The 9,111-nt window shown below is 34.6% G+C and overlaps 1 pseudogene; it reads right to left on the bottom strand.

Moving 5' to 3' along the window:
* LOC107640432 lies at window positions 2,947–4,123 on the bottom strand (annotated as a pseudogene).

Below are 9,111 nucleotides of genomic sequence, written 5' to 3'. Positions count from 1 at the left end.
TTTATCAATAAATATAGCCCTCCGGCTCATGGCATACACGGTACTTCCACCGTCATCCTCCATATCTCATATAATCATCTTTGATCATCATTGATCATAACTTTTCCCCTTGCTTCACTCGCAAGTTACCACATCCCCTAGCTCTTGCTAGGCATATCAGAATGATTTAATACATAAGAGGTGAGATCGGAGGCTTAGAAGTATGAGATTTGGCTTTTAAAACTCAAAAATCAACTTTGGCATGAAAACAGGGCCACGCGTACGTGCACTCCACGCGCACGCGTGGATGGCCACAAAACTCATCGACGTGCAAGCATCATACGCGCGGACGCGCGGGTTGAAAAATAGCCAAACGACGCGCAAGCGTCAGCCACGCGTACGCGTGGGTGCTCTTGCGCCCCAGGCACAAAACTGGCACAACTCTGGCATAACTCTCGGGAAAATAGCTGGGCATTTGGTGCAGCGCATCAACGCGCCCGCGCACACCACGCGCACGCATGGATAGTGCCTTCTTGAAGAACGATGCGTACGCGCCAAGTGCGCCTACGCGTGGAGGGTCATTCTGCTAAAAATTTTCTAAGTTAAAAGCTGCAGAATTTACAGATTCAACCCCCAATCTTCCGACGGACATAACTTTCTCATTTTAAATCATTTTTCACCCGTTCTTCAAATGGGATGCCCTAATTATAATTCCTCATTTCTTAATCTTATTTACCCATAATCAATTTCCTCAGTTGTAGTACCAGACAGATCTCAGCCGGTACTGCCGGTCAAAATTCCACTGTGCACTTTTACGCAGAAAACTATATTTTCCGACTCGGAAAAATTCACTAAATCCATATATCGTATTTAAATTATCAAATTCCAATTGCCAAATATTCCAACCATATTCGCTCCTATTTAACTTATTATTTACTAAATTTCGGTTAGACTGGGTATTACATTCTACCCCCCTAACAGAAATTTTCGCCCTCGAAAATTCCATCCATCACTATCCTCTCCCTCTGCCAAGCCAATTACCACTAATCACAGCTCAACTCCAAGCATAACCTCCAAACTTACTTTCTTATTCTCAAACCTTCGAATTTCTACATGACTTGCTGTTATAAAGTCTCTGACTCATCAATCAAAAACCCCTTTCATTTCTAGAAAGCAAATGAGTTTGAAATAACAATTTAACAAAAATCATGAGAATCCGCCTTCCTTTAATAATCTATAAAAGCATTCGAGACACATCTCTTTCCTTAAAGTTACTCATATAAAAAAATTATCCTCAAAACCATAACCAGCACTCTTTCAAATTTTTTGGAGAAAAATTTTCAACAGTACCTCCCCAAAAATTGGAGTTTACCACCCGTCACGGGCTCCCTCAAACCAATCTCAGTACTGCATCTGTATTTCAATTTAGTGGCTTTCACATTCGTCTTTCAAAACCAATCATTATAAATCTCAATCTAATTCCCATAAGGTTTACCGGGTTATTCGGGTTGATTTCCGGTTCCTGCGTATTAGTACGATCTCTTTCACGTTCCCGACCGGGTCTACGAGGTGCCATCTGGTTTCTATACACACCAAACAATCGATATCAAGTTGATCAGTCTCAATATCGGAAGTATAGTGCTTCAAAGTACCAAAGGTACACTCATGGATTTCATGCTAGACGTATCGATTAGATATCCTAACTAGCACAGGCACAGAATAAACATTTATTCATAATCACCCTTCATTATTATCAATCCTCAGACAATGACCCGGAGCAAGCGGGATGAACCACGACCCTTGCTACTACCCAGGTATCACAAATACACATTTATTCAAAACCCCACGATTAAACTCGTTTATCATAATCCTCCTTTTTCGTCTCATACCCGGAGCAAGTGGACAACGCCACTGCCTACTACCCGGGGTCGCACATCACATTTCAATATTTTTTTCATTATTATCCATTTAACATATTCCTTCATTAATCATATATGCATTTATACTCAGCCATAAACAATAATGGCTTTGCCGTAACCCGGCAATAACTCAGCCATCCGGCTCATGGTCCAATCAAGAACGGGCCATTTATCAATAAATATAGCCCTCCGGCTCATGGCATACACGGTACTTCCACCGTCATCCTCCATATCTCATATAATCATCTTTGATCATCATTGATCATAACTTTTCCCCTTGCTTCACTCGCAAGTTACCACATCCCCTAGCTCATTGCTAGGCATATCAGAATGATTTAATACATAAGAGGTGAGATCGGAGGCTTAGAAGTATGAGATTTGGCTTTTAAAACTCAAAAATCAACTTTGGCATGAAAACAGGGCCACGCGTACGCGCACTCCACGCGCACGCGTGGATGGCCACAAAACTCATCGACGTGCAAGCGTCATACGCGCGGACGCGCGGGTTGAAAAATAGCCAAACGACGCGCAAGCGTCAGCCACGCGTACGCGTGGGTGCTCTTGCGCCCCAGGCACAAAACTGGCACAACTCTGGCATAACTCTCGGGAAAATAGCTGGGCATTTGGTGCAGCGCATCAAAAAGCTGAAATGCTCACAACTAATGTTTATATATGTTGGGTCTTGGGCCCACTTAGGCCCGGTTCACTTATTTTTGCCCATTGGCCCAATTTTGGGCCAAAACCTTTAAGATTAGCGCTCTAAATCGCACTTTAAATATTTCTATCTTTCCTAATTATAATTCCTCATTTCTTAATCTTATTTACCCATAATCAATTTCCTCAGTTGTAGTACCAGACAGATCTCAGCCGGTATTGCCGGTCAAAATTCCACTGCGCACTTTTACGCAGAAAACTATATTTTCCGACTCGAAAAAATTCACTGAATCCAAATATCGTATTTAAATTATCAAATTCCAATTGCCAAATATTCCAAACATATTCGCTCCTATTTAACTTATTATTTACTAAATTTCGGTTAGACTGGGTATTACACAATTTCAACCTGTTTCTTTGCAGCAACCACAAGTGCTAATTGAAGTTGGTGAGCAAAACAATGAACATAAAAAGCACAAGCATTTTCTTTCAAGATCAAACTTTTTAAGCCATTAAATTCTCCCTGCATATTACTAGCTCCATCATAACCTTGTCCACGTATTCTTGCTAAGCTTAAACTATGCTTTGCTAATAAAGATTCCAAAGCTACTTTTAACGACAACGCATTTGTGCTAGAAACATGGACAAGGCCAAGAAATTGCTCCATTACAATCCCTTCTTTATTCACATACTGCAAACAAACAGCCATTTTCTCTTTAACAGAAATGTCTCGAGCTTCATCAACTAAAACAGCAAATAAATCATCTCCAAGATCATCAATAATAACTTTAGTAGTTTCACTTGCAGCAGCTCTAACAATATCTTTTTGAATTTTAGGTGCTACTAGTTTAAGGTTTCCACGAGTATTTTTGAAAACACGATCAATCTCTGTATTATGTTGAGCAAGAAAGTCAAGAAGCTCCAAAAAATTACCTTGATTGTTTGAATTGTGCAATTCATCATCACCACGAAAAGCCAATCCTTGTCGCAATAAGAACCTAATGCACTCAATTGTTGCTGTTAAGTGAGTTCGGTAATCTTTTTTAGCTTGGTCTGAATGCTTTTGAAAAACAACTTCAATATGTTGCTTTTGCTTCATGAGTGCTTTGCATTTTCTTCGAGCTTGATTATGAGCACTATCATGATTTCCAACATGTGTTTGTAATCGCTCCTTCTTTTTCCAATTTGAAAATCCCTCTTACAAAAGCATCACCACTTGCACCATCAGGTTTCATAAGATAGCAACAGAGACAAAAGACAGCATCTTTTGAAATACTATATTCCAATCAATTACCAAATTCATCAAACCAATCAGCATTAAATCTACGAATAGAAGTTCCAAAATATGTTTGTGGAAAATCATGTTCTCTTGGTTGACAAGGACCTTTTTGCAAATAAGCTCGTCTAACTTCATCCCTCTCATTTGGATCATAATTTGAAATTTTGGGTCCTTGTCCAGGATCAGCTACCAGACTTTCCACATTGAATTCTAAGAACTTCTTTTTATTAGAAGAGATTAATGGAGTGACTTCAGATTTTAGTGTTTGTTTTCTTTTGAAATATTTTTCCATGACTATTTCTAAAAATAAAATACCTAAATTATAATTATTTGAATTAAAATTTACAATTGAAAATATCAAAAAGAGAAACAATGAAATTGAAAGATACATAGAGTCATAGAGAGCTATATAAAACAAAATAGAGAATTTAAAATTTACCTTTTAATAAAGCGAAAATGACCACTAGATAATGAATAGAAAAAGAAGATTGAAAATATGAAACTAAGAAAATGGTTTAAGAGAATAAATGGGTGACGGATGGGATTTGAAAATAGAAGAAGACTAAATTTAATTAGGTTAACTAATAGTCAAAATAATAGAAAGATAAAATGGGTTTGAGGCTTTTAATAATTGGGCTTAGTTTATTTGTAGTGGGGTCATTTAGAATTTAAAATGGGGGCATATTATATATATAAATTTTTGTTTAAAATTATCAAATCAGAGTGGGGGCAAGCGCCCCCCCATCATGATGCTTGGGTCTGTGCCTGTATGTAGGAGTATGTATAAGTCTACATAGTACATTTACGTGGTAAGAACTCGATGAATGATGGAGCATTGAACCCAACAGAACTAAATGGATGATTAGGCAAGTGGACAAATTCTTCATTTGTAGAAACATTTAAAAAATCATGAAACTTAATAGGGAGACAATAATTTCTTGATTGTTCACCATTATTCAAAAAATGGGAATTAGTAATGTTGTTTTGTTTCATATTCTCGTTCATTGAAAAAAAATTCTTTTGGTTTTTCATGAAGAGAAAAAATTTTCAGAAATGAATTGTTTGAAAAGGGAACATAAGCTTCATTTCGAGAAACATTGAAAGAGTCATGAAATTTATTAGAGATGAATGAATATGTGAATGGCTTATTCTTTTTTGAATCAGAAGGATTATCAACTTTTGAGTTGTCAACATTAGGACTCAACAAAATGAGATCCTTTGGTTAGGTAAAGATTGAGATCTATAACACTGTGATAAGATAAAGGACTACATGTTTTGGTAATACTTACAGTGGCATGTGTCTTTGTTGAATTGGTTGGCAAAGTGATGGACTTTTTGTTATGAATGTATGATTTATTTTTTTGCCTGTTACTCATGTTGTCTTCAATAAGAATATTCATTGATCTCTTCTTACATTTGGAATTTTGTAGGTTAACCAATGAAATTTCTCAACTTTAGAGAAGAATGAATCATCTCCAATGAAATGCTTTCCCTTGATCAAGAAGGAATCAACTAATAAATCTCTCACATAAGTGTACAATATTGCTTTGGTGAACATGTTGTCATTGACTCTAATAACATAGAAGAAGATATCACTGTATAGATATCTCAACTTAATGCAACCACCACAAAAAAGGCAATATAGATAAACCAAATTTTGAAAATCATCCATGATGTGTGCTGTCAAATATCCCTTTCTAATGCGCAAATGAACCAGGTTGCGATTAACGTCTACAATCCGCATAGAATCTTTTAATCTATGCTGGTATTGCCTATAAAATAAACTTGGTATATAATGTTGATCCTATACAATAGAGAATAAAAATAAAACAAAGTTAGGATTAAAGAACTTAGTAAATATAGTGAATACATTGCATGCATAGTTTAATGATAGAATTTTTGACACGTATATAGAAGCAAATAGCAAACACATATCTCAAATAGATTAACGGTGAGTAGGAAGAACCGACTCTGTTCATCTTTATCAGTGCAAGTTTAGTAGATACCACGGTATAAAGTAGTAAATAAATGGACTATGAGAATTGGATGGAGTAAATGTAGTTCCAGAAGTATCACATTTACTATTGCAGTTAAAACTGCTGTGTAATAAATAATGGAACAACCAACTTCATGCAATTAAATAAATTACATTAGAGAGTGAAAGAAGATACTGGATTAGAATAAAATAACCGAGTGTTTGATAAGTGAATAAGTGAATACAATTATTTAATGAAGAGGACTGATATGCTTATTTATAGTTGGATTATAGTTTATGTAGTATGAAAAATGAATGAAACAGTAATTCCAAAAGACCAAACAACAAATTGACTTAAAAAAATTGAAATATTATGTAGACTAACTATTGAATAGAGTTAATTATTGCCTGTAATATAACAGGTTCACATAAATCAAAGTAAAAATAGTATGGAGACATTGGAAAGATAAAGTGCTAGCGTATATGGAAGAATACTTTTGGAAGTTTACGCTGATACTCAGTCTCAATTAATTGGTGGTGGGGTTATTGAGTATACATATGTGAACTATTGAAATGATGAGATATGATGATACCACAAATTATCATAAGCACAGTAGCAAGTTAGAAAACAGCAAAAAATTGACCAATTGGCTTATTTGAATGCACGATGAATAAGATAAAAAGACAACAATTTTTATAATGATGGTATATACATAAAAAGAATAAAAATAATATTTTAAGTTAGATAGCTAGACACATTTTTAATTCTTTAACTCTGTTCATAAATAAAAGATCAATAAAAAATTATACATATAAACTAAATAATTTTTAATTCCATGACAATGTTTTTCCATCCGAAATTAGACAGATAAAAAATTCTATAAACTATAAATAAGACATAAATATTTTAACTTTATGACTGTTCTATTATTGAAAAATTAAAGAAATAGAAATCGATAGTAATAGATACCTGAAACTATTTTTTGTTGGATAGATTGTTAAATTCGTTGATCTCCCATGGTTATTTCCATAAGTGATATAAAAAGTACTTAGAGGTACTCTAATGAATTGAAAAGAAATGAGATAAACGCAATGGATATTAAAAAATACTCAAATAAAAAAGATTGCTAAAGTGGTTTTATTGGTAAAAAAAATTTAGAGTCAATTTGAATGCAAAGTTAATTTTTTTATTTAATTAGTAACTTATATATAATTATAACTAATAAAAAATAACTAATACGTTGACTTTATTATAATAGTATGGTAGATTTCGGTAGGATTTATAAGATAATTGTTTCGTTGTTTAAAAGGAAAAATTAATAAAAAATTTTAAATGATACATAAATCCATATCAAAATTGCTTGATGTAAGTTTTACAATAAAAATATGCAAAGTAACATAAATAACATTTCACTTAGAAGTCGAATACATTTGGTGGAAATTAAACTGCATTACATCACAAATGTTGAAACATAGGTTAAATATAAGCATGAAAAGATATTATATAATTATAAATGGCATTATTAACATAAGGACGGTAAAACTACATAAGACAAATATTTTAACATAAGATAAAACTATGTTCTACAACTTCATGATTTTCACATGCAAGGTGGACTCATCATTAGGAGATAGAGAGAACTCAATAAAGTGCCATCTCTAAAACTTTTGCTCATTACAAGATTCTTTCAACCCCTAGTCAAGAACAACTATTTTTTCTTGTCTTCGTTCCATCATAATCCCATTGGATAAGAGCAACTATCCTCTAAAACAATATTTATAGTGTTGTTCATGCTTGGAAATGCATTTTGTGAAAATCTCAAAGGAATAATTTGCATAATTAAATATTTTGGACAAAAATAATATAAGAAATAATGTAAAGTTTAATACATTAATTAATAAAAAAATGAATATAACATAAAAAACTAAAATTTAAAAAACTCACCAAAGCACTACTATCAATTATTTTAAACGTTAAGATTTTCATGCAAGTAAATACATTTGTATTGAAAGTGAAGAGATTTGGGTGAGTTAGAAATTTAGTCTTAGATGGTTGAAAAGTATCAAGTTTGTGGCAGAATGATGTAGATGCAGATCAGAATCCATCTTTAAAATTTCTAACGCCATGGTTATGGTAATCTGGCATAATGGAATAAGGTGGAAGAAAACTGCCAATTATTGGATGGTTAGTAATAGTAGATAAGGGCATCAAACCTGGGTTATTAATTTCTGAAGTAGTAGCAAAATGATCGTGAGTTATAACTGATAAATGATTATTAGCCACACCATTATAGGAAACGACACTTGAATCATTCTGTTTATAAATAGTTGCAACATCACAACTTCGATTAGAAGAAAGGACTTTAGGCAAAGTTGCAATGGGATATTAAGGGATCTCTTGAGGAATGCAACGGTGATCAATTGACATATTAATTTGTGTTCCTATCAAAGGAATTGCTACCTGAAGTGATGTGGGTAGAGGTTTAATAGTCTGTAGCTGATGGATTGATTGAGCAGAATTGTAATTTAGAAAAAACTTGGATGGAGGGTAGGGTAGCTGATTTTTTGCATGGTTCTGAAAATCAGACTAAACCAGCCAGTTGACCAGTCAAACCAAAAACTGGCAATAAAAATGGTCCGGTCCTATGAGTAAAACTGCTAATTTGAAAACCCTCCAAAAATTGTTGAACCGGCCGAGAACCAGACCAAAAACCAATCGGTTCTTTCTAAACGACGTCGTTTTGCATATTTAAAAAAAAAAACAACGCCCCCTTTCCCCAACCTTTCCTCTTTCATGCGTTTGTCACTCTCACTCAGCAAAGAACCCTCCTTCTTCAAAGTTCAAAAAGACAAAAACCTAAAACCAAAATCCTAGCTTCTTCAATGGTTCCACCGCCGTTGTCCGTGGTCGTCGGCGTCTCCATGGCTTCCTTCTTTGCCATGGTTCTGAGACCAAACCCTCTATTCTAGCTCTGCTTGTAAGACCCGGTTAATTAACGGCTAATTAACCCATAAATGAGAATTTATTCTAGAAAGTCAAAAATGTTATTTTTATGGCTAAATGTGATAGAGGAGATTGAGACGAGAATTTTGGTACCAATTTTATAGAATTCGGACCAAGATTGGACCGAACGGGCCAAACTGGGCCAACCGGACCCAAAGTGGGCCCTTGGCCCAACTAAACTAAACCAAAACCCTAGTTTTCAGCACTCTCTCTCCTCACAACACTCATATTCACGCTGAAATGGAGTAAGGGAGGGGAAGAACACTCTCTCAAGTTCTATCTCTCACTTGATCTTCAAACC

Source organism: Arachis ipaensis, chromosome B05, assembly GCF_000816755.2.
Source record: "Arachis ipaensis cultivar K30076 chromosome B05, Araip1.1, whole genome shotgun sequence".
Classification (NCBI taxonomy): Eukaryota; Viridiplantae; Streptophyta; class Magnoliopsida; order Fabales; family Fabaceae; genus Arachis; species Arachis ipaensis.
The sequence above is the reverse complement of the archived record's forward strand: the minus strand, read 5'-3'. Positions and strand labels throughout refer to the sequence as shown.